Raw genomic sequence first — 25,272 nt, forward strand, 5'->3', positions numbered from 1 at the left:
TAGTGTGGATAACATGAGGAAGGACCTAGTGAAGCTTGAAGAATGGTCCGGAATTTGGCAGCTAAAATTTAATGCTAAAAAATGTAAGGTCATGCATTTGACTTCAAAACCCCGAGAGAATGGTACAGTTTAAGGGGTGAAGAATGTTTGTGCTTGAAAGAGGAGCGAGACTTGGGTGTGATTGTATGTGACGATCTTAAGGTGGCCAAACAGGTAGAAAAAAGTGCTGGCGAAAGCTAGAAGGGTGCTTGGGTGCAGAGGGAGAAGAATGGCTTTTTGCTGTTGTTTGTTAGCTTACACAAGTAGACAATTATGGATGGGGAGCAGTGTAATTGTCCTTCAGCCAACATGTTACTTGACTATTTCATAGCTAAAACTACCACGTTGTGCGATTTGGTAGAACCAGCATTATCTGTAATTAGATAGAATTTTGACACTGTGGTTTTAGGGGACACCTTTCCTTCCATTTCAGAGAAAGGGATTGCAGAAACTGTGAATAAATAACCACTGAAACAGAGTGATCTTGATCCCTGCTCTTTTAATTCTGGGTAAAAAATCAAGGGAGATAACTTTGCCGCTTGTTCTCTCTCTGTACAAGAAAAGCACAAATGGTACTGTGGGGCCTGCTAATTATTGACCAGTGCCAAATTTGCCAGTTTTGATAAAAATTATTGAGAAAATTGTATTACAATAACTGAGCATCTATGCTGGAGATAAATCAATGTGGATATCACAGATCTCATAGTACTGAAATTCTCTTGCTTTCTGTGTTTGATCAGATGAATATTACAAGCCTTGCTTATAATGCTTGATAGTTGGTTAGCATTTGACATAATTATCTAATTTTACTAGAACATTTAGGAGGCAAATATGGGCACTTATATTTATGTATGCATCACACACACAAATGTACAGAACAGTGATACTGGCGCACGCATGAGTGTACATATGCACACAAATGTCAATATTCCCCTTAAACACTATTGTAAGGGCACCCCTAAGTGGCATGGTGCCTAAAGGTGAGGGGGGGGGGGGAGCATACACGGCGATGAAGCATAAGCAGGGATGGGTGGAGCTGGTCCTTAAGCACACAAGTTACATGCACCCTTGTCAAATTTGGGCACTTGCAGTTACACCAGGTCTTTGGCTGGTATAACTGTGGGTACCTAGATTTCAGGTGCCCTGAAATCTAGTATTCTGTAATGGCATCCGGGCACCTAAATGGAGGCAACCACTTCTAGAATAGCCTCTGTAAAGGTTTTGGGCATTAGTAGTGGTGTTTTTCAATGGTTTCAGAACTTTTTGGGAGTCAATAGAAAATTGTATGGCAAAGAGTTAGATGTATCTGGAGGACATCAAAGTCAGGAGTCTCCCAGGGTTCCTCATTATCAGCTATGGAGCTCATTTTCAAAGCAGAAAAAGAAGTCTGAAAGAGCCCAGATAGACATTTTTCTCATGAAAACATACAAATCACCATAATAAAAGTGAAACTTAGAAAATGTCTAAGGGGTTTGTGCGTGCCCAAGAAGACGATTTGAGAAGGGAAGTTTCGGAGCATGTCATGGCCGGTGTTACAAGGTGGATGTTTGTCAGCGACAAGGGATCGCGGGGAGACGTTTTGTGGCTGAAATGAAAAAGGCTCAATTTAGACCTGCTATAAAAGTGAATAACTCAAGCCACAACTTGTCTTTGGACCCATTTGTGCTTTTTGCTGAGTTGGAGAGTAGAGAGGTGGATTTGGTCATGTTCTGAAGGAGAGTAGAGAGTTGCTGAGTGTTTTTTAAACTTTGTTCTGCCCCCATATTCATGGAGGCTGAGTGTATTGTGATGTATATTTAATATGAGTATTATTTGTATTTGATTGCATTGTTTGTGTATAGATAGCACTGTGTATTAGGGCTGCTTTCCTTTAGTTTGCTGTTCCTGTGATTGACTCCTTGTGAGCTTTCCATATTGGTTGTTAGCTTTGAGCTAGGACCAGCCCTCCCCCTCTGCCCTAGCTGGCTGATGTGAGAGAGTCCAGTCTTCCTAGCATGCCTTTGTAATCAGCAGATGTTCTGGGGGCTGATCCCTCCTTAATCTACTGTAATTCCATCAACAGTTTCCACCAGTTCCCAGGGCTTTTCTCAAAGTTTTCCCCAAGTCCTTCCCCATTTATTTTCTCTGAGTTCTCCCCCTTATTTTCCTTGAGTGTTACAGCTTTTCTTCTCAGCTGGGCTGAACTGTAAGTTGGATTTTCTTTGTTGATTCTGAGTACTACAATAAAGAAGATTTGCTGACGAATTAAGAGAGTCTACTGGTAAAGCTTCTACTTGGGGATGGTTTATGCTGTCTGTTTAAGCTACACAGTACTTTGCCTACAATAGTATAGGTGCCTAGAAAAGTAAAAGCTTTATTTGTCTACCCCAGTCTGAAACCTTTGTCCCTCACATTTCCTGCTGTGCATCCTTTGTATCTCATCTCCTGCACTCCTTGCCCACACCTGCTAGCCCCACAGCCACACTCACCCCTTCTGTTCTATCAGGCCCCTCCCACTGCTGTATCCTTGCCCCACCAACCCTTCAGTATCCCCACTCACATCTCCCTTTGTACCTCCTTACCTGCTTGTACTTGACATTTCGTTCTTTAGATTGTAAGCTCCTTTGAGCAGGGACCGTCTTTCTTTGTTTATTTTGTACAGCGCTGCGTAACCCTAGTAGCGCTCTAGAAATGTTAAGTAGTAGTAGTAGTACTGTGTCTCTCCTTGTGCCTTTCTGTCTGTCCAGTCCCAGTCTCTCAGTGTGCTGTGTTACTGAGTGCTGTGTGCTGCGGCAGTGTTTATAAGTAAATCTTGTGTGCTGGTGGTGGGAGAGTGAATGCTATATGCTAGTGGGGAGAGACTGTGTGGTGGGGAAAGAGTGAGTGCTGTGTGCTGATACTGGTGGTAGTTCAGTGTCTCATTAGGTGAAGTAGGTAGAGGTGTGCACAGTGGTATCACTGGTGTTAGTGGGTTGCCCCATAGTGGTGGGACACCTGTATATTAATCATGGATGTACTGAATGCTTTTATGGGTGATGCTTTGTTGGATGTGGTGACAGTCTGGATGATTTCAACTATTTACGAAAATGAATATAGGAAGGACATAATTTAACTTCTACTGAGAGAAGTTTTGCTGTTTGAAATTTAATAGACTTTTAGTCACATGGAAACTGATATTGTAACATTTGCAGTATGACATACATTTACAAAGGAGTACAGGTGCCCTGTTTATAATACTTACGTTGAGCCCTGAGGCGCCGTCTTGCCGCCCTAATCATGTGAGGGCTCTGCAGCCGGACGCGGCGGTACCTCCGCCGGAGGGACTCTAAGTCCCTCCTGATGCCAAATCTTCTGCAAGATATAAGTTTGTACACCAGGAGTCAGGGGATGGGAGCACCCAAATTCATTTGTAAATCAAATAGAAGAGATTCAGAACACTGGAGGGGGGGGGGGGGGGGGGGGATGTGAGGACAGAAAGAACCTTTGTGTGCATGTAGGGATATGGCAATGGTTTTAATATCTACTACCATTATATTAATGAATGTGCATGTACACATATCATTGATTACCCTTTAATGGAGACTCCAGTTTGTGCTTACATACTGAGGGAGCTGTTATATATGTAGCTACAGGAGGGGGGGGGGGCTGAAACACTTACCTGTGTAACCTGTCCCTGATCTCAGTCCAGGTTCTAAGGCAGATAGCCCTGGGGGGCAGATGGTGGTGGTAGGGGAAGAGGGCATACCTGTGCTTGACACAGAGGTACACTAACAGGAGATTCTCTGCAACGGAGAAGTTTGGCTCTCTTCGCATCAACATATTGGAAAATGAAACTGAGGCCACGTGCGTCGCCTTATATGGCCGGCCATGGCAATGGCCACCTTCACACGCAAACCTCCATATATGGGTGGCCATTCCATATATGGATAGATCAGCACGTGCACGTCTCACCATGTACAATGGCTCCACACGTGGCCGGCTATGACACATGGCCGTCTGTGACGCATTCCCGTCATGCATGTGGAGTTGCCCTCATATGGGAGTTTCCATATATAGTTAATTATCAGATCTGCGAATTTCATATGCAATATATTTCCTGTAACTGCATGTTCCGCAAATACAATGCAGTTGCGGACATCGAGATACAGGGAAAATATCAAGTACAGTAACATATTTCTCAAGTACCGTATTCTTGGTATGCTATGGCCGGCTTGATTTGGCCGGTTGGAACCGCGAAAATCGAATGTTAATGGCGGCATTTTTATTGCGCTTTGGCTGCATCAGATTTGGCCGGCCTCAGTCGCGATAATGGTACGGTTATGGCCGGCCATATTATTTTTCGATTATTCCTGCCTATGTTTGCCCGCTTATATGAAGCCGGCCAAATTCAGAGTTCGCCGGCGTTTCGATTATTCCCCTCTTTGTCTCAAAACTTTTCAATTTAACACCTCTAAAGGAGGGAATTGTAACATGAGATACGTACAAGATCATTGATCACTAATGTCACCCAACAAAGTAATTAATAATGTCAGATCAGTTGGACAGTAACTGTCTAAAATTTTAAAAACAAGACAACAAATTTTGAAAGCTATTTGTGCTTTCACTGGGAACCAGTGCAGATCAAGCAACAACGGAGACACATGAGCAGATCTGGCTTTATGAAACATAAGCCTAGCTGCTGTGTCCTGAATCAACTGCAATCTCTGTAATGGCTTTTGATTAATTCCAATATAGAAGGAATTACAGTAGTCCAAATTGTGATAGAATTAATAACTGCACTAGCACCTTAAAGTGATTAGGAATAAAATAAGAACAAACTAATTGAAGTTATTTCAACTTGAAGAAAACCATCTGAAATAAATTTTTAATCTGAGCATTCATTGTTAAAGCAGATCTAGAGTAATCCTTAAAGCTCAAAGTTCTATCCATCATCAACTGAGAATCATCTAAATAAATAATATAGCTGGGAATATTATCTACCTTTACACTGAAGCAAATAACTTTTATCTTATTGCCCCAGGTACAAAATAAGTACCTGTATATAATATGTAAACTGCTTTGATTGTAACCACAGAAAGGCAGTATATAAAGTTCTATCCCTTTTCCCATTCCCTTTCCCCTTAATTTAAGCATAAATGAAGAGGATCAATGTCTAATTTTCTCCATACAGTAGCTGAGTCTAGAAAAAGTAATATTTTGGGGAAAGTTCACCCGAATCTGCATATGACAAGAGTTTCACACCAGTCTCCAGTTTAACATTTCCAAGTGAGCTCATATAGATATTATATAACAGCAGAGAAATAAGGGACCCATGTGGGATTCAAGGGAGTTCACCAAAGAAAAGAAAATATACCTTTCTTAATAACCGAATATTACCTGTTTTACTAAAAGAGCTGAACCTTTGAAGCACAATAGCAGTGAAACCTAATTCTGATAATATAACAATTAGCTTATGACTGATTGCGTCAAAGGCAACAGATATATCAAATTGTAGTAGCACCCTATCTCTACTTCTTAGCATACGCTTAACTTCAGTTGTTAAAGATAAGAGTGTCTCAGTACTATGATATATCCTACAGCCGTGTTGAGATAGTCTCTGAATGAACTTGGCTAATTGAGAACTTACCACAAATTCAACCAATTTGGTAAAAAAAGGTATATTTGCAATTAGTCTAAAATTAGCAACCTGAGATAAATAAGCAAATTAGCTTTGACGAATGCTATGGAGGTACACTCCTTTTATATAATATTGGGCCAGGAATGTAACATGAGTGCATCGCCATTACTAGATGAAAATGGAAGCAAGCCATAGGTAGCACTGTGTTAACAATGGCCCCAAAGGCCCCTTTGCCCTATAGTTTGATAAGTGGGTCCCACAACTTTAGAACTTTAATCTCTACAATATAGGTGCAAAGGTTGTATATTCATATCGTTAGTTCACTCAGAAATACAAGACATGAGAGACAGAGAAGTACCAAACTTTTAAAAAATATATTTGGCAACAAAAATGAAAAGTAAACTACAAAAAATCAGGCATCCAGCCATTCCAAAAAGATATAAAATATATAAATAGAAGGTACAAAAAACATGTTTACAATATAATTCTAAACCAGACATTAGGAGGGTAGGAAAATAATCATTATGAACTGAACATTAACTAAGATTGGGGGGACTGAGGGAAGGTGAGTGGAGAAGAGGGTGCTGCCTGGTGCTGCGCCACCATGATCAGCCCTTCAGTGGTGGTCCTCAATGCCCACACCTCTGTGACCAGCTTCCTGGCAATGGAGGGCTGGCCTTGAGGGCCACCATGAGGGGTTGGATGCGGTGGCTGCTGGGGATCCCTTGCATCTGCCTCATTCTCCCCTTTCAGATTGTGAATAGGGGGATTAAACAAACGCAAGTGGCTCCATATCCTGTCCCAGAAACTGCTGTGGTCGTGGTGCTGGGGCAGCTCCGGCAGGCTGTGATGGTGGTTGCGACAGCGGCAGCAGCAGCGGTGCTGTGGTTCCTGCTGAGGGTGGTGGGGACAGTACTTTTCTTCTTCCAGCTGGCTGGACCCCAAGCTGGTCCACCACTTCTGCTGCTGCACACTGACCTGTGTGCTCTGCAGATAGATATTGAAGACAAAATGTAAGCCTTTTGACATGACATATTGCCATTGTGTGCTACAAGCAAAGGCAACTGAAAAGTACAATTTCTGCATGTTCCTTTTCCATCAAAATATATTTGGATGGTACCTGAGGCAATGGAGGGTTCATTCAATTGGTCACAATGACACAGAGCCCTAGTAGGAATTGAACCCAGATCCCCCACAGTCTAAGCCCACTCCACAAACCATTACACTACACTTCAACTCACAGCACACATTTTGTGGTGGGGACATTCATTGCGGTATATGAATTGGTGCTACTACATGGACCAATTACAATGAGATATAGGCATGTCATACATAGGGTATGCTGTGACGTCATGCTGTAGTTAGCTCATTTGACAATCCCCATAGTATTTAGCCATTTACACATGTTTATTATTATTTTTCTAACTTGTTTTTTTTTAGTTTATTTAGGGGGCCCTTTTACAAAGGTGCAGTAGGGTTACTGAGTGGGTAGAATGCACCAAATCAGCCCTACTTCCGGGGTAGCGTGGGAGCCTGGTGGTAGATTCGAAGTTGGTATGTGCAGTTTCCGGCGGTAGAAAATAATTTTCTATTGTCTGCTGTGGGGGCATTCCTGGCGGTAATTGGCAGTGCAGCCATATTGTCACATGCTGCCCGATTACCGCAGAATTAGTGTGTGAGCCCTTACTGCCTGTAAACAACTTCATGCACCAAAACTAATGCTGGACACTTTTTACCGTGGCTTAGTAGGGCCCCTTAGTTTCTGTAATAAAATAAAACTTAAGAAGTATTTTTTTTGGAGCTCATTTTCTGCTCATTTTCTGTTTTTAAAATATTTTTGTAGTATTGCAATCCTTCCTTCCTTGTGAAGAAGCTTTTTGGGAAACACAATTTCGTATCGAGAAGATAAGTTTAACAGTCTTTCATTTTGGAGCATACTGGATGGATATAATCTTGAGGAGAGGAGAGAGGTTTAAAATCTCCTTGTTTTGGAGCATACTGAATGGATATCATTTTGTGATATGTATGCGAGCTATCTAGCCCTTATTGACTTTGCAGTTTCAATTTCACAGAAGCAGCATCTTCAGACTTCAGTGTTCAGTTTTACACAGAATCAAGAGCAAGATAAGTACTGTAGTTTGTGAAATTCTTTATTTGATCTTGACATTGACTGTCTATGCAGTTTTGTATTTATCTGCATTTGGTGAATACAGGTACTGTTATTGAACTAGGGCACTTTTTACCTGACTCCTTTATACAAAAAGGCACTCATCAAATCAATTAAACCGCATCTATCGTCTTCGATAGCCAGCCCACCGTGGCATCCAGTAAGCCTGGCAAAAGACACAGAAAAGAACCTGTTTCTCCTAAAAAAAAGACTCTTCTTCCAAATCTGATGATCTGGCTATGTCTGCCATATTGGAATAGAACGTGGGGATGAAGATTGGCCTTTTAGAAGCAGCTGACCCTGGCTAATGACAGACTTAGAAATATGGTTGTACCTAATATGTGTTCAAATGCACCCACGGTAGTAGGGTGTTTTCTTTCTCTTTTCTGGATCCTCCAGGTTGACACATGAAGTCTCTTTACCACACATCCCTAACACAGCTGAGATGTCTGTGGGCCTTGAGCTTACCACTTGTCTCCAGTGGACATGCAGCTACACATACTCTTCCAAAGACCTCAAACCCAATCCTATAACAATGCTGCCTTTAGCACGCATAGACGAACAGTCCCTTATCTCTCTCCGCTCTCACCTCCTGCTAGAGCTGTTGGTACAGGTCAGGGTGTTTCTGCCAGAAGTGGCGGCCTTTTGATTTTAGCCCTTCCAAGTCCCATCTCATGCTGAATTTTCTGTGGGAACATAGCAGCACAGAATTCACCTTGTGTTCAGAGTCCTGTGACAACAGTCTACCTCAAGGACCTCACCACCTCTCATCCATGTTTGTCTTGTCTACACTGATGAGCGACAGCATTCATCTGTCATAAGTTATTTATGCTCCAATGTCTGACCAGCCATACAAATGAGGGGACAACAATGGTGGCACAGCAGCAGGAAGCCGATGGCATGCAGGTTCTTATACGTGCACACAATGGCCCTAATGTTCAGATGCTGCTGGATTTGATCCCTTTGGCACCTAGCTTACCCTCCCACACTTAACCCTTAATATCAGGCTGATTTGGATGCCTAACTTTTCACTTGAAGTTTCATTTTACTTTGTGGATGAGAGATAATAGTCAGAAGTTGCTGCCGGCCATTTGTCATCCTAGATTGCTTTGCCTACTTGATAAGCCAAGTTGTGGACCCTGCATTGCTCCTAATTTCTTTTTCCTCCACCCCTGTTGTCACCCACTGATTCAGCTGCACAATTAGAGAATGTAGTGAACCTCTGACATCATAGGTATCTGCACTCAGCCCTAGGTTATTTAAAAAATGCACAAATTATGGGCTTATCAGTGAAAGTTAGGCGGGAAAATCCCTTGACTGTTTGGTCCATCATGGATTACCCAACCTGTACAATGTATGGCCTACATAAACAGCAGAGTCAGAGGGTGTGGAAATCTCTCTTATATCCATAGCTGGCTCTGGAATCTTTTTTAGAGGTTTTGAGAGGTGTGCAGGCCAGCCCTCTGGTGAGGATACAGTTGCTCCTTGTGCCGGAGGAGCAACTGTATATCCCGCACAGTTCCAAAGCCTCAGCCTTGGAGAAATTGGGCAGCCATTTCCCCTGGGACATGGTCTCTGTGCTATGGATCTCCAGGCCACTGAGGGTGATAGCAGAAGGACAAACATATATTACAGTTTCCTGATATAGCTGATTATTATAGCCAATATGCCCAGTTTATGCGTGCTCTAAACGCTAGAGACACCCTTATATTTCTATGGTGTCTCTAACATTTAGCACATGCTAATTTTTAGCATGCGCTAAAAACACTAGCACGCCTATAGTGCTGCATAGTAAACAGAGCCCTTAGTATTTAATTACATCTGCTCTTAACACAAGTTTTACTGCTCTAACATTATATGATGTATTTTACTTTCTGTTAATATATTTTGAACGTGTTCATGCTTTCCTAATTATTATGTAAGCCATATTGAACCTGACTTCTACTAGGGCTAATGCAGGGTATAAATGTCATAAATAAAATAAAGCTGTCTATTTTATTTGCTCTGATATGAGGAAGGTAGTATTTTAATACCTAAGAAAATTACAAGAGGACCTTACGAGACTGGGAAACTGGGCATCAAAATGGTAGATGACATTTAATGTGAGCAAGTGCAAGGTGTGATGCATGTGGGAAAGAAGAACCCAAACTAGAGCTACGTAATGCAAGGTTCCACATTAGGCGTCACTGACTAGGAAAGGGATCTAGGCTTAATCGTTGGTGATATGTTGAAACCTTCTGCGCAGTGTGAGGTGGCGGCTAAGAAAGCAAATAGAATGTTAGGTATTATTAGGAAAGAAATGGAAAACAAAAATGAGGACTTTAATAATGCCTTTGTTTCACTCCATGGAGCGACCGAACCTTGAATATTGTTTGCAATTCTGGTCACCGCATCTCATAAAAGATATAGTGGAATTAGAAAAGGTACAGAGAAGGGCGATGAAAATGTAAAGGAGATGGGATGACTTCCCTATGAGGAAAGGCTAAAGTGGCTAGGGATCTTCAGCTTGGAGAAAAGATGGTTGAGGGGGGATATGATAGAGGTCTATAAAATAATGAATGGAGTGGAACAGATAGACGTGAATCACTTTTTTACTCTTTCCAAAAATGCTACGACTAGGGGGCATGCAATGAAGCTACATTTGAAATGAATCAGAGAAGATATTTTTTCACTGAACATGTAATTAAACTCTGGAATTCGTTGCCAGAGAATGTGGTAAAAGCAGTTAGCTTAGCAGTTAAAAAGGGTTTGGATAGCTTCCTAATAGAAAAATCCATAAGCCATTATTAAAATGGACTTGGGGAAAATCCACTGCTTATTTCTAGGATAAGCAGTGTACAGTGTACTGTACTGTTTTAGGATCTTGCCAGGTACTTGTAACCTGGATTGGCCACTGTTGGAAACAGGATGCTGGGCTTGATGGATCTTCGGTCTGTCCCAGTATGGCAATAATGTACTTATGCAACTTTGACTTCAGCCATGCATTTAGTAACCTACATTTGTAAACAGCCTATTTTTCAGGCTGCAGCTGCTTGAGAGCTTTATTCTTTGTGCTGCACTGCACTAACTAGACAGGGAAAACATTGGACTGTTCCTGCTGGTTTCATGTTAAGCCCTGATTCAGCCTTTCAGAGGGTGAAACATGGTCATGTTGGATGGTTAGAGGAAAGTTGTATGCTGAGTTTATGTATCTGCGTTGAATAAATGTTGTTTTATTATTATTATTTATTACATTTGTACCCCGTGCTTTCCCACACATGGCAGGCTCAATGCGGCTTCCATAGTAACAATGTAGAGAATTACAAAGTCGTAGAAGAATAAAAGGTTTGTAGTAAAAAAATTAGTGGGGTTAACAGACAAGTAAGTTGAACATAGGAGGAATAGGGTGTAGAAGGAAAAGAGCGTTGGGAAGTAGGCATAGGAAGGTGGAAAGGAGTGGATATGGGGTAGCAAAAAGGATAATGGGAAACATGGTCAATTTGTAATTATTGTCAATTATTAATCATGTGGGCAAGTTTTGGTTAGGTTGAATCATTCGGGTAGGCTATCTTAAAGAGATGGGTTTTCAGTGCTTTTCTGAAGGGCAAAAGGCCATTAATTGTACGGATAGGTCTTGTTAGACCAATCCAAAGCTGGCTACCTAAAAAGGAAAAATTGGATGCGTAGAAGGATTTGTACTTAATATCTTTGCAGTTGGGGAGGTATAGATTAAGATAAGTATGGGAGGACGTCAAACGGTTCCTAATTGGGAGGTCGATAAGATGATTCATGTAGGTGGGGGCTTCTCCGTATAATATCCTGTAAATCATTGTGTGGACTTTAAAATTAATTCTTTCTTTGATGGGGAGCCAGTGAAGCTTCTCTCGAAGAGGTGTTGCGCTGCCGAATCTTGACTTGCCAAAGATAAGTCTGGCTGCCGTGTTTTGGGAAGTCTGGAGCTTTTTCAATATTAGGGACTTACAATCTAAAAACACTATTACAGTAATCTACGTGTGTAAGTACAGTGGATTGTACTAGGTTCCGGAAGGTGTCAAAGGGAAGATATGATTTCACTTGTTTCAAAATCCACATTATGTAAAACATCTTCTTGTTGATTACTTTAGCATGGTTTTCAAATGATAAATGACTATCAATTGTTACTCCAAGTATTTTTCCACGTGGGTCTGCTTTTCTTTTCTGCTGTTTTGGATCTTCCAGACCGCTTGCTCTATGCTTTTTGGGACAATCCAGGTAGTGCCAGGGAAGTCATAGCTGATATTCTGCGACACTACCTGTCTAAGTGCAGTTGAATATCAGTGGTTGACCAGCTCAACATGGTTTAAGCGGATCCTGAAATCTTTTATCTGCACTTTGAGGGGGGTTTGCCTCACAAAGATACTGTCATGATATTTTTCAGATTAACTTCCTTTTGTTATAGTAGCTTGGAACTTAGGTGTACGGCTAGATTCTCATTTATCAAGTTCAGACCACATTAGGCCCTTGCTTGGCACCTCCTTTTTTAAGCTTCAGTTGGTACGGAAATTGAAGGGGGTTTAGAGCTTCAATATTTTTGGTTGATGTTGCACTCACTGCTTTGATGCAGGATAGATAATGCAACATTTTTATATTTAGGATTACCAATACAAACCTTGAAAGCTGTTCAGGTTACATAGAATTCAGCTGTAAGGCTTATTACTGGATGTGTCTTACTGTATATGAACATATTATTCCTTATAGGGGACAGCTACATTGACGCCTTATTAAACAGTGTGCTGATTTTAAATTAGGCTGTTTAATCTTTTGCCTTTTTGCTAGAGTGAAAACCTGAATATTTACACATTGCATCGAAACTGACAAATTCTACTGTCAACTTACACTCTAATGACAGTCAAATGTTGTTTGTGCCCTTGGTGAGTGAAATCAAGCTTGGCAGGGTAAAATCCACCATGTTTAGTGTAACTGGACCCATGTTTTTGGAGATCTTTGCCAGTCCCCATACCTACATGTACTGATTGTTTTACATATAGGAAAATGTTGACAATATATCTTTTCTGTGAAGCTTGTGGTACTAAATGAGTGGATGCAGTGGTGTTTGTGTATTATAGTTGCTTTGATTTCTTACGCTATATAAGGGGGGAGGGTTATATTTGTCTTTTTTATTTCATTGTTTTTTAATTTAATTCTTTATTGATTATTTAACAACTGTTAACCCTCTCCAGTAATGCATTATACAGAGCTTGTTCCCTTGAATGCATGAACAAACAGCAATTATTATCCAAACAACACTGAGCCAAGGTCTCATAACTTCCTCTCCCTTCCCCACTGTGGCTGTCTTCCTACCTCCTGCCCCACTTACTCCCATTCCCAGATGTTGCCAAATAGTCTGCATGAATAGCTCATAATTTAGTATCTCAAGTTGTTTCTAATTCTCTGCCAGTCAGATTCCCAAATATTTAATCAATGCCTTTGTCAACCTAAATTTAAACTATTGTTGTAGCCCCACCAAATGTGTCTCATTCAAGGACACCCACATCACCTCAGAATTCCCCTCATTTATCCTGTTCCCTGTTTATCTTGTTAAAATGCTAGATATACTGTAATAAACACTATTGGGACAATTCTATGAATTGGTGCCCCAGTTTAGGCGACAATTTTATAACGGCATCTTGGTGCCAAGATTCTGTTATAGAATATTAGCATATGTTGGCATTGGTGTGCCCATGTTTAGGCATGCCTTCTTACACCATATCAATGATGCAAGTAATAGTATTCTGTAAACTGCGCAAGTGAACTGGGAGACATGCCCACGGCCCACCCATGCTTCACCCTTGTCTATGCTCTCCATGCAGTTAAGTGCTATGGCACTTAGGCACTACTTTGTAGAATAATGTCTAGTGCACATTGGTGCCTGTCAATTAGTGGCTCCTTTGATGCATCTAAGTGGTGTGGATCTCTAGGCACCAGCTTATAGAATTGCCCTGTATATCTTTTGATCCCTTCCATAAGAACAAATATTGTTAATCTAGGTTGTTTAATTATAAAGATGACATTATCTGCAAAAAGCATGATCTTGATATTCTTCACCACTCCAGGTGAAGCTAGCCCTGCATTTTTTTGGGGGGGAGGGGCACATTCTTCTCTCTCCCCCCCAATGTGGGCACGCTAGGCATACCTTTGCTGACAGGGATGCTGCCGAGCCCCACCAGCCAAATAAATGGACTGCTGCCGCTCCCTACTGCTTGTTTCTGGCTCTGAGCAACATGCCATGACTTCTCGCGAATATTTGGCACAGCCCTAGTGGGTACTGCTTCTTTGGGCAATCTTCAAAGTATTTTCCATTTGAAAACTATTTTAAGGACTACAGCTAACAAGCACCCACTGGTTTTGCACCAGTGCAGATGTCTGGCAATTGCCCTCCAAAAGCACAATTAAATATCATAAATACTGTACTTCAACAAGCCTTCTAATTCCCTAAACTTCCTGTAGTCTTTTAAGCACTAATCATGCAGTACATCACATGTCTCCAGTGATGCACACATTTCAAAAGTAAACAAAAACGTTTACAGAGTACATCCAAAATTTTATTTTTATTTTTTAATTTCCATCTTCCAAAATTTCAGACAGCGGATGTACAGATCAGCAGAACCCAAAGCACTCCAAAACAAGTAAAATCAGAAACAACACAATTTATACCTAATTGTTCAACCACCCTTAGGATTCAACTTTGGATTTAAAAAGCAAAACCATGTGCATGTAAGGTCTGGATAAACAAATTAAAACAATCAAAATTTAAAGCAAATGCCCATAATATGTAATACGTGTTGTAGCAATATTATTATTATTAGCATTTGTATAGTGCTACCAGACGCGTGCAGCGCTGAACACCTGATACAATAATGAAACAATGATGGAATATTTACATAGCAGGCAGCCTGAGCCAATAGATTTATTTTACACTGAACATAATTAACTTTGTAAGAACTTGGTGGCTAATAGTGTGCTTAACTGGACAATGTTGGCACATTTAGACTGACGCTGGACAGAACTTCTGCATGAAGGAAGCCCTTCCCTCATTATTCAATACCTCTCTGTTAAATAGTAATAATAAAAAAAAGGAAAGTGCATTTTTATAATATATCACTGCAATCCACAAAACAAAAGGAGCAAGTTCCCACATGCTAACTTTTTCTTTTGATGTAGGCAGAAAAAAAAGATGATAAATGCTCCCAGGTTTCAACCTAATTCATGTTTAATGTGGGATATAAAAATGTCATAAATAAGTAAATAAATAGATAGAAACTCTGAACGTTGAGCACCTGATTTTCATAATATGATATCTATTTTAGTGGCACTTTTACCAGGAGAAAAAAATCTCTGCACGAATATAACAGTGTTAGGGTGTCCCTATAATCAGCCCTTCCAAATGACACACTGATTAAGATTTATAACAAATTACTACTATACCTATGAAAAGGATGTACCTTCTCTGTGTACATCCGTATGCTCCATATGGCATGTTTGAAAATATAAGTGAGATTAAATAAAAATGCCACCAACAATAAAGAACGACAACATGGGTGCAGCAGCTCGTAGGTTTGTTTGCTTTGAATATATGTAGAGTGATGGCTATATGGGGAAGGGGAAACAGAAACTTACCTAATTGGCTTCAACTTTTTAATGGCACCCTGTTTCTTGTTTTTATCCAACATCCTTACTAGCACCGTAAGCAAAAGCAGGCTGTGTCACCAATCCTGGGGGCAGGACAGGCTGAAGAAAAGCCCCAGGGATTGGCTGAAGCAGCCTGCTTTTTCTGATGGTGCTGTCCCAGCAGTGCTTTAAAAAAGTTAATCGCTGCAAGAAGAAGAAGAGGTGCTGCACTGGGTGGGGGGGGGGGGGGGGGGGGGAAATGCTCAAGCTGCTCTTGCGAGCCGGTGAGAGCAGGCTCCAGCATACCACTGCCCCCCCCCTCCCCGCACTCTTTAATATCCCTGTTAGCCCACACATATGCCACTGGTGGTACAATGGCCAGTGCAAATAACAGCAGTGACAGTGGGCATCCTTGTCTTGAGCCTCACCTAAGCTTGAAGCTGTCTATATAGCTTCCAATAACGTGAAACCTGGCCCTGGGTCCTGGTAGAGAGCCTTGACTCCTGTTACAAACCTTTCCCCAGTACCCACCGTTTGGAGAACCTTGAACAAAAATTCCAACTCCACTCTTAACAAATCACCTTTTCAACACTGACTGCCAACAGCATAGCTAGTTATTTCTGGAGGTGTAGCCTAATGGTTAGTGCAGTGGCCTGAGAACCAGGGGAACTGGGATCAATTCCCCACTACAGCACCTTGTAACTCTGGGTAAGGCACTTAACTTCCCATTGCCCCATAGATACCTGTATATAATATGAAAACTGCTTTGATTACAACCATTGAAAGATGGTATATCAAATTCAATCCCCTCCAAACCAAATTCAGAATCTTTAAATAAGGAAGCAAAAAATTAGGAAAATAAAAGATAAGGGTGGGGGGAGGCTGGTGCACGAAGAAATTAAACAAGTATTTAAAGAATATTATGAAACCCTTTACAGGAGTGAGCTGACAGCGGGTAATTAATGAGTTTGTTGCAGGGTGTCCTCTATGGGTAATTAATGGTTGCATTCTGTAGGTTCCCAATTCCCTTCTGATAACTTGCACCTGCTTCTTTAGCGCCCTACTCTTGAGGTTCTATGTTTTTCCCGAGTTTCCCTAGTTGGGGCAGGAAAAACAGCTGTGAGTTTAACTCCTCTTTTTTTCTTATGGACTGCTATTGAAATTTGTCTCCCCCTGAACACCACTTTCAATCCATCCCATTATCCACCATCTGATACTCTCCTGTATCATTCATGCCCAGATGATCAAAAGCCCCACACTGGTCCAAACAGTGCTCTAAAAATAGCACTGGAACAACGCAGGGCTTTATCACCCCTATGATCAAAGATAATAGCATGCAAATTTATACACACTATTATCTCTGATCACAGGGTAAAACATGCTGAGGCACAATCCTCCTGCACATGTTTGACAGGTCTGGGCTGTCAAAAGCCCAGACCTGTCAAATACAGGGGCTGGAGGTCCATGGGACCACCAGACCCCAAACAGCATGGCTCTTGTGGCCTAGTGCCCCCACTGAACCCCCACCTCGAGCCAGCAACATGGGGGCTGCAGGTCCGGCAGACCCCTCAAACCCCCAACACAAGTTTAGGGGGGCTGGAGATCTGGAAGTAACATCAGAGGAGGCAGAAAACCCATGGAGCTGGCAGCCGCCCCACCCTCGGTACGCCGCTGAGGATGGATATTCTGTTAGCATCGAGTGTCTGTGTAGGACTGATCTGTACTAATCCAGCTTGTTTAGCTTTCCAATAGGTATATTGATGTGCTTCTGCCCACTTACGGTGTTGATTTTTCTAGGAAGGACCTTGTGTGACTCCTGGAGGTTAGTGTTATGATATGGTAGAATTGCTTTATAGGTCCTGAGTGATTTTGTTGGGTTTTGTATTACTTCACAATATGCCTGGTACTGGATTCTGGATTTGGATTTAGTTTATGCCTTTTGCAATTGTATCTCAGTGAGAGTTATATTCAGATGCAGTATATATTTTCGTGTCTCTGGAGGACTTACAAATCTGTGCTAAATACTTGTTTATATTTCCAGAATACTGCAAATATTGGCCTATTTAATATGTTGTATTATTTTGGCTCACCACGTTCATTTTTTTGGCACATAATTCCTGGAGTTTATTCAGTGTGCATATTACAGAGGTACTGGGCAGACAGCTGATAGAGCTGCACCAGAACCACACAGTGAAGGACTCATTCTTAGCAGTGTTCAATAGAAATCAAACAAAATAAAACATGGAAAAGAAAATAAGATGATACCTTTTTTATTGGACATAACTTAATACATTTCTTGATTAGCTTTCGAAGGTTGCCCTTCTTCGTCAGATCGGAAATTAGCAGTGTTCAAAAGAGCTCCACTATCCTTTTCCTGCTGACATAGGTGTTGCCTCCCCACTCCACGGATTTTAACTTACTCTGTTCTGTTCCATTCTGACCATATCCCCACCCTATAACTTCACCTAGCCCCACCCACTTTAGCCTCCCCAAACAGTCACCGACCGCCTATGCATCACTGCCAATATTATTGCGGGTACTCCCTAGAGTGGAGGAGGGGCTCCTGCCCACCTCTCAAATAGGTTTCATGAATAAGGTAGATATGTGGCCATCTCTGGGAAAGGTAACTAAAGTAGCAGGTCCAAAATGTTGAGACTGGCTGATTTTTCATGTCATGCGTCTACATGTTTGAACTTCTGTACCTTTTAAAAAAAAATTTTCACATAAAAGGATGGGGTTTGGACTGTTGTATTACAAATTGTTTGACCTGACAGAATTCATGAAAACCTCAATTTTTGTTTCTGGTGACTTTAGTCACCTTTTCCCAGAGATGGTCACATATCAGCTCTTAGCCTCTATCCTTTCTTCCATAGCAACCATCACTTCTACTCTATATTTAACCCCTCCACATTAAGGGACATGACCTTTAATTCCAGTATATTACATATGCCCCATTTTATTAACCTCTTGTTGTCCACCCCATCTAACTACCTCCCTCCCTCCCTCCCTCCCTCCCACCCTACCCCTATCCCCTCCCTCCTTCTCTCTCCTAGTCTCACTCTAATCATTCTCCCATGGAACATCATGACCAATTATCCTCAAAACACTCTCTCCCCCCACACCTGACCATACCCACACTTGCTCATGCCAAACCCATTTGTTTCCTCACTCCCCGCCCCCCCTTTAAAACATACCCATACCCTTCACACACTCCCCCGCTGCCCATTCACAACAGTAATAGTCCACCTTCTACACATGAGCACCCTCACTATCTCTGTGCTCAGCACCAACAACTAGTTCTAAGTCCTGTGAAAAGTCTATCTGTTCCAATAATCTTTCAACTGAATTAAGGCAGTAAATAAGGAACTCTATCAAATATAGGATAGTTTAGGAAAGTTAAAAACATGTAAAAATACTAGCCAGCTTATAATCGAATGAGAAAAACGCCCAAGTTCCGACCTAAATCGGGAGATGGGCGTTTATCTCACAAAAACGAATAAAGCGGTATAATCGAAAGCCGATTTTGGACGTTTTCAACTGCACTCCGTCGCGGATGCGGACAAAGTTGATGGGGGCGTGTCAGAGGTGTGGCGAAGGCGGAACTGGGGCGTGGTTATCTGCCGAACAGAGATGGGCGCATTTCACAGATAATGGGACAAAAGTATGCGTTTTTAGCTAGAATTTAGGGCACTTTTCCTGGACCCTGTTTTTTCACGAATAAGGCCCCAAAAAGTGCCCTAAATGACCAGATGACCACTGGAGGGAATCGGGGATGACCTCCCCTGACTCCCCCAGTGGTCATAAACCCCCTCCCACCACAAAAAATGATGTTTCACAACTTTTTATTTTGACCCTCAAATGTCATACCCACCTCCCTGGCAGCAGTATGCAGGTCCCTGGAGCAGTTGTTAGGGGGTGCAGTGGACTTCAGGCAGGTGGACCCAGGCCCATCCCCCCCTACCTGTTACAATTGTGCTGCTTAATGCTTAGTCGTCCAACCCCCCCCCCCGAACCCACTGTACCCACATGTAGGTGCCCCCCTTCACTCCTTAGGGCTATAGTAATGGTGTAGACTTGTGGGCAGTGGGTTTTGAGGGGGATTTGGGGGGCTCTACACACAAGGGAAGGGTGCTATGCACCTGGGAGCTCTTTTACCTTTTGTTCTGTTTTTGTAAAAGTGCCCCCTAGGGTGCCTGGTTGGTGTCCTGGCATGTTAGGGGGACCAGTGCACTACGACTCCTGGCCCCTCCCACGAACAAATGCCTTGGATTTATTCGTTTTTGAGCTGGGCGATTTCATTGTCCATTATCGCTGAAAAGCAAAAACGCCCAGCTCACAACTTGGCGAATAAAACATGGACGTCTAATTTTTTCGAAAATACGCTTGGGTCCGCCCCTTCACGGACCCGTTCTCGGAGATAAACGCCCATGGAGATGGGCGTTTCTGTTCGATTATGCCCCTCCATGTATGCTGTAATAAACAGGAAATTCCAGCTAAGGCCCCAGTATTTCTGATAACTAGGGAGAATAGGTATCTTAGAATAAAACTGTTTTAAGGAGGGAGCAAAATTCAGAGAAGGAAGTAATTAGGTGAAGTTGAGGAGATAGAATTCCAAAGTGCTGGGCCGATAACACTAAAAAAAATTTGGAACGAGTGAAATCGATGCATATTTGGCATAATGACAGAATATAGAGAGAATTAGATATCAACTAAGGTAGAGTGGTATACCTGAGTAATGGATTTAATGGACTGAGGTAAGAATTTTGTAGGTTATTTGATGAGTAATGGGAAGCCAATGCTCATTTTGGAAAAGGGGTGTAATGATCAAATTTTTTAGATCTTGTTAATAGCTTTACTGCTGTATTTTGTACTATTTGGAGGAGTCTTTTTTTCTGAAAGTTTGATTTCATAAGAAAGGCTATTACAATAATCAAGGTTAGAGATAACTACAAAGTGAATGAACAATCAAAGAGGCCGGTTGAAAAGAAATGATATATAGAGGAGATCATTTAGAGTTTATAGTAGGAATGCTGATCTATATTTGAGATATGCGAATGATATGAAAAAGTTGGGTCCAAACTGACACCAAGAATTGCTCTTCCTCTTCCTGACTCAGCCATCAAATTTCGGAACTTTTTTTCCTACACTTTCTGCCACATAGACAACTCATACTCCTCTCTTTTTGTCTGTTGCCACCTCTGATTACTACACCTCCAGCTGGGAAAATAAAATAAGTTGAACTGCTACAGATTCATAAACAGAACCTTCATGATAACAGTCCAGTCTTCTGTTTCCCTCTTTTCACCTTTCACCTTCTTACCAGCTTTCCATTTCTTACTCTTATTTCCCTAGTGTACTCATTCCCTACCTCTGTCTCTTTTCTTCTCCAGCCTCCTATTCCCTTCCTTCATTCACCCACGTTCTAGTCCATTTTCCACCCTCTGTACTTATGTACTCCCTGGCTTCATGTACCTTCTTCTTCCATTCTTCTCCTCACCAGCCCAAACTCCTTCCCTGTCATTCACTCCTCCACCTCCTCTCCTTTTCTTATATATTATTCTCTATCCAGCCTCCCATTTCCTCTTTTATCTCCTCCATCCCCCTCCACTTTCTTCAAAGACCTGTCTCCCATCCATTGTCTTGCACACTTTCCATAGTCCTCTGCCATCTTCAACTGCATCTCAACCCCTTGTACTCACTCTCAGAGCCCTACTCATACTACTCATTCAGTCACCAGTCTTCATTGTCCTTCTAATCCCTGGACAACGTCCCTCTATATTATCCCCATAGATAATCCCCAAGGGCCCACTCTTCCACTCTATGCATCCCCAGTCTCCATTTGAGCTTCCAATTCTCAACCAGTTTTAGAGTCTATTTTCTTATGGTCTCCCTCCCAATCCTACGGTGTCTGAGTCAGTATTCTCCTTCATCCCCCAGGTCTCCAGTATCAACACTCCTGTCTCTTATCACTCCTTTCCCAGCATCCATATTCCTTGCTGCTTCCCTCTACTACCTTCTCCCTTTCCACAGCACTCACCCATTTATTTCCATCTCCAGTAATCATTTACCCTGCCTTTCCTCCTCCTTACCTCAGCATCCATCCCTCTTCCCCTCCTTCTCCACCTTCCCTGTACATCTTGCTCTCCAATCTTACTCCCCCAGCATCAGCATCTGCCCCCTTGTCCCGGCTGGAAATCCAGGACTGGTCTCTCATCTCCTGGAGTTAAATTAGCAAAATTGCCTATGTATCCCTTTTGAATTTTCCATTACAAACTGCAGGATGATGGAACAGCATGCTTCAAAGAATGTATGTTTTCCTGTAAAAATGTGTCATAAAAATATGAAGAATGTTTACAGCAACACCAAGTAACAGCAGCAAAATTCAGCCTTCAGACTGGTACTAGTATCAGCCAGAACTCTTTTTAAAAACAATTAATAAAACTGTTTCCCTAGTTGGATATTTCTATAGAATGGACGTATTCCAAGATGCCGTAGCAGTGTTTACACTAGCGCTTTACCAACAGATTCTCCTGCCTCCTCATGTACATATCTTGTATAAATATGTTTCTGTTGTCATAGTGTCTTTTCACATCTGTACAACTTAACACTGCTCTTTGCATAATTTATTCCTGTCCTTGCATCCTGGAAAAAGAAATGGAAAACAGCAACAAAAATGAATTGATGATAATATTTCAAACAAAACAAAATATAAAATGTTGTGGTGTCGTGCTGTCATTACTGCCTAAGACATTATTGATGTCTGGAAAAACTGTGTTAACTATTGTATGATTATTTTGGTCAATAGTTGATTTGTATCTTAAAACAGTATCTTGGCGTTTTGATGGCTATCATCGCAATACAAATCTGCTTGTTCTAAATCACGGTGCCAAAATTGATTTCTTCACTGAACCATCTGTACTGCAACTGTACAGAGTTTCTACATGTTGAGCATATTAACAGCAAATGAAATGGAATGCTAGTAAACTATTTTGTTCTGCCTTGGACATGGCAGCTCAATGCACAAGCTAGGCACCTGCCTAGGGCTCAAATTCAAGAAGAGGTCTTCAGACCTGCATTCCGTGAAATGAGGAAGAATTGTGGCTTTAGTTGGGTTGCCAGTGGTTTTAAATGAAGGAGGCCAATGCCTGGCAGAAACTAAAAATCAGCAATATAATTGGCAGCAATTTTCCAGTGGTCTATAACATCTCTAACAGCAGTTTCTTCTTACTCCTTCCTCTCACTAACTCACTGTGAGCTACTACTGAAAAGGCATGAACAAAGTTCAGAATTCCTTCCCTTTTCCTTCTCAGTCCTTTCTCAGGCATGATTTCATACCCTGCTTCTTTACCTGCCTGCTTCTATTTCTTTTCTTCCTTTCTTGCACAGGCCATTACTTCATTCCCGCCCTCGGTAGGCAGGAAAGCTGCAGGTTCATTCCCTCCCTCAGAAGCTTAGAATGGCAGCAGGTTGTGAGTGAGGGCAAGTAATAAATCAATGCATGCTCACATGACATATGGCGACTCCACCTGCTTCTATGCAAGAGGTGAAGCCCATGAACACTTAGAATTTGATTAAATTGGTCACGTTTTCAGAGTTTGAGATCATGGCAAATTATCCATTCAGGTACACTTGGTAGGTTCATGCCCCAAATGGCTTACAATGTAAGATGCTTCTTGAAGATACTACTGCTAGAGGCTGAAGGAGCACCATTTTAAACATGGAGCTGCCTGGGCAGGAGTGACTGAGCATCGTACTTGCCCCCACAAGACCCCAGGGACAGGTGGTGGGTTCAAGGGGGGCAAGGGATTGGATGCTGGGTAGGGTAGGGGGGTTGAGCTTAGCATTAAAAAGGGAAGAGTTTGAAGGGGCCCATTTAACTTGTAATCATTTACAGACCAGATAGGAGAGGGGTATATGTCCCTCCACCCCCCACCCCTGTACTTCACTACCTCACCAAAATATGTTCAGGGCAACATTTTGCCTTCTTCAGCTCCCCCTCCCCCCTCTACTTGCATCTGACCCACTACTATCTTCCTTCCATTAGCCAAAACATCTTGGCTCATGACTTCTCGCAGGTGCGAGTCCCAGCATTGTTGACAAGAGCAAAGTCCCCCTCCCTTGTCAGCTCTCTGTGAACTCACTTCAGCTTTTGCTGCAGTGAAATGTATTCTGTGTCAGAGATGATTTTTGATTTTAAGAGGTCTAGCTCTTAGCCTGAGCCGTTGGCCTGTATTTTACTGAGAGCAAGTATATTTCTACAGGTCTTTTACTTAAGCTTAGCTCAAGTTATCTGCAGCAGGGTCCATAGGAATAAAATGGGCCCTGCTGCAGATAACTCGAGATAAGCTTTAGTAAAAGACCCCCTATATTTTTAATGCACATTGGGTCACATTTTCATGTTTCCTGTGAGACTGTCATTGAAATGCCTTTGTGTTTCACTTATATATACTGATGCTTGCCAACATTTGCTTATTTCTGATCTGAAGAAGGGTTACCTTCAAAAGCTAACCAAAAAAATGTATTAAGTTAGTCCAATAAAAAAGGTATCATCTTATTTTATTTTATTTTCTGTTTTGTTTTATTTCTATTTATTACCTTTAAAAGTGGACTAACACGGCTACCATATCACTTTACTCATGTTTTATAGTGAAATAGCACGTTAGCACATATTACATGATTACAACATGCATTCATTGCTTTTTATTGCATGCTATTGCTATGACACAGCTTAGTAAATAGACCTTTAAGTCTGTACTTGAGTAAATGGATGGTGAAAATGATTGGCTCAAGGTTGCAAGGACTGTCAGTGAGAGAGGGTGGATTCAATCTCTGACATCGCAACGTCTTAGCCCACGGATCTATCAATTAGGCTGCTCCTTCACTCTATGCCAAGAGAGGTGAACTGAGGGAATGGTACCCTGAGAAGAAAGCCCGTGAATGTAGTTTCCATGAGATGGGGAGAGGAGGGTTGCAGGATGTAAAAGAATGTGATGGTTTTTTTCAGATATTGACCTAATGGAAGGAAGCTAACCCTTGAAAGCTATTCGCTGGTGTATTAAGTTAGTCCAGTGAATAGAAATCACCTACAACTCGTTCGTTGACCTTTATTTCTCTATAGATGATGAAAAGGAAAACACACTTGATAAATCATGTCACAGTGGTTATTTTGCAAACATTATTTATTTCAGAAGAATATTTTGCTATTCCTATGTAACTTCATTAGTGGTTGGTTTTGTAACTATGGAATACACTGGCCAGATCTGTTGGGTGTTTTTATTATGCTCAGTTTAAAGCAGATGCTCTCATTCCAGTCTTTGGGACACACTGAACCTGTTAGGTTTTCAGGATGCCCACAACGAATAAGCAAGAGCTAAATTTATATGCAATATTTCCATTGTATGCAAATCTATCTCATGCTTATTCAGTGTGGGTATCCTGAAAACCTGACTGGCCAGGTGTGTCACGATCCCGAGGACTGTGCTGAGAACACTTTGTTTAAAGGGCGGGCCCTCTTTTTTTAGAAGTAAGGAAAAAATGGAAGCATAATTAAAGTTATTATTTTTCCAGTAAATTTATTTTTGAAAAACAACAAAAAGTAGACCTTCCCTATCTTACACTGGAAAATAATTCAAAGGTTGATGTAGTAAATGGGTGTAGTTTCAAAATGTACAGGATAAATACTACTTTTGGGTTAATTTTCTAATTTGTAATTAGCTCCTGCCAGTGTCCCAGTTATCCTAGACCAGGGGTTCTCAACCCATTCCTCAGACATACCTAGCCAGTCAGGTTTTCAGGATACCCACAATTAATATGCATGAGATAAATTTGTATGGATGATCTACAC

Source organism: Microcaecilia unicolor, chromosome 1, assembly GCF_901765095.1.
Source record: "Microcaecilia unicolor chromosome 1, aMicUni1.1, whole genome shotgun sequence".
NCBI lineage: Eukaryota > Metazoa > Chordata > Amphibia > Gymnophiona > Siphonopidae > Microcaecilia > Microcaecilia unicolor.